This window comes from Macrobrachium nipponense, chromosome 3 (genome assembly GCF_015104395.2).
Source record: "Macrobrachium nipponense isolate FS-2020 chromosome 3, ASM1510439v2, whole genome shotgun sequence".
Classification (NCBI taxonomy): Eukaryota; Metazoa; Arthropoda; class Malacostraca; order Decapoda; family Palaemonidae; genus Macrobrachium; species Macrobrachium nipponense.
The window spans coordinates 41,003,513-41,006,012 of NC_087202.1; positions in this window are offsets into that span (position 1 = coordinate 41,003,513).

Sequence of the window (2,500 nt, forward strand, 5' to 3'; positions counted from 1 at the left end):
GTCATAAATCTCAACTACTATGATGGACATCTATTTCTTTTTTAACTTTCCAAAATCAAGCTTCTTACGTTTATGCAGTAATTTATGACCATGATAACTATTCGTCAGAGAGATCTTTGCTGACCCCATAAATTCCTAATCATACCTTGCTTCCTTCTGGCTTTCTTGATTACTGGCATTCCCGTGCAGTTGCGGCTGACATTCATGAGGAAAATGTTACTAAATATAATTTCTTTAAGAAATGAGGCAGTTTTAATTTCCATCCTTCCATTATCAAGACCAAGTCCTGCTACTGTTTCCAAATTACTGTAATTTCCGCAAAATGCAGAACGCATTGACCAACATTTATTCCTAGATCCTGCAAATGATGAGCCCTGGAATTCATAACTAGAGAGTCATACTATCTAACATATTACAGAATTGTAAACGCAATATAAATATATATAAAAAGAAAGTAAAGATTAACAACATAATTCATAACAAACCAAAACAAGTTACAAATATATATTACATATGCCGATTCGAATCCTTAAGCCATTTTTTTTTCAGACTGCTTATGTTACTTCCTAGGCAATTTTATTCTTATTTTCTCAAAAGTAGCATTTTTATCCCCGCCCAAAATATAATTGAAGGTTTCGCATAATGTTCCGTAAAAAGAATAACCTTTCAAGAGTTCTGAAAGAAATAACGCGGAAGCCAATAAGCACGCTGAAACTGATCAGTTGCTTTCATCAGTTGTTTTTAAACAATTTTACATGCAAAATCAGGGTTGGCAAAATACTAAGAATGGAACGAATTTTGAAGGTTGAACATAAATACTAGACACAACTCCGATGTTTTCTGGTACTATCCTACTCAACAATCCATAGCTAATCTTTCTTCCACCTAAACTTTCATAAATTTGTGTAATGAATCAAACAGTAATTTCGGTTTTATGCCAGGCGGATCCAATAAATTGTTGCCTAACCTCTATTATTATTTGGAAAGGAAAGATGCATACCGCCGGTCACCAGGCTGTATTTAAATGCTCATACATTATATCGATAAGATTCCTGTTTCTCCCTCTTGCTCTTTAAGATTGAGGGGATGAATCTTTCTCTAGTTTATGTCTACATAATCCAAAAGGTTGATTTACATCAACGCTTTCTTTCCAATCTTACTAAGAAGGTTTATTTTGATTCATTTTCATTTCCTTGAACAGAATTTGTAGTTCACACTCGGCCCCTGAAAAAATATCTGTGACATACATTGTCACTTTGTCAGGTAAAGATTATGCAGTTACCAGATAACTCCGTCATTCGCATATAAATGGCATTGATATGTCACTTCGTCTTAATTATGACCAACCTGTCAAACTTTCCTTTCCGCAGTTTAATTTGTGAATGACGGAGCTATCTGATAACTGCATAATCCTTACCTGACAAAAGTGACAATGTATGTCACAGATACTTTTTGAGGGGCCGAGTGTGAACTACAAATTCTGTTCAAAATAGTGAAAATTTATCAAAATAAACCACCTGTGTAAGTTTGGAAAGAAAATGTTGACGTAAAACAACCTTTTGGATTACGTAGACATAAACTCGATAATGATTCAAAGAGTCACCACCATAATCGTAAAGGACAAGGAGAAATAGAATCTTATTGATATGATTTATGACCACACACACATATATATACATATATATATATATATATATATATATATATATATATATATATATATATATATATATATATATATATATATATATATATATATATATTATATATATGTGTGTGTGTACGTATGTATGAGATATTTACTAAATAATAAATTATATTGAAAACAATACAATATATTACTGTAAATAATACGTTTTCGTCTCTGAAATAAACTGTTTAAAAATGTAAACATTCCAGTCTCAGATTACGAATTCGGTTCTTTCCAACAGAAACATTTGGCAAGAAATCCACATAAAATTACTTCCATATCATGGGCTGTTTCAGTGGTTTTTATAACTGGCAATTCCATTCTTCTGAGAAAAATGTTCCTCTATTGTCTCTATCTACAAAATTGACATAATCATGGATTTTCGGCAACGTACATGGCTGACCAATATTATCAATATTACTAGCATGATTCAGCTAACATCTTCCTTCCAGGATATATTATGGTAAATCTGTTTACACTGAGAATCGCCAGTAGATGGTTTTGCTTTACATTTACTTCAGTCCTGAATCTGATTCCGCGTCACTCTCAGAACTTTCTGAGACGGTGAAGGCAGTGACAGTCAGAGGCTTAAAATATGTATAAGTTTTTGCAATGACTTTGGGATTCTCGCGCGTCTTTGATCTACTGGAGTTCCGTGCTCTTCAGTACGTATTGAATATACATGCGTCTATTTTGGTCAATCTCAGATTCCCTGTTTAGGAAAATGGGAACCAGTAACTTTGTTGTTCATTCCTAGAATTATTCACAGAACTTCCAGTTTATGTACAATGAGCTAACATTTCGACTTCC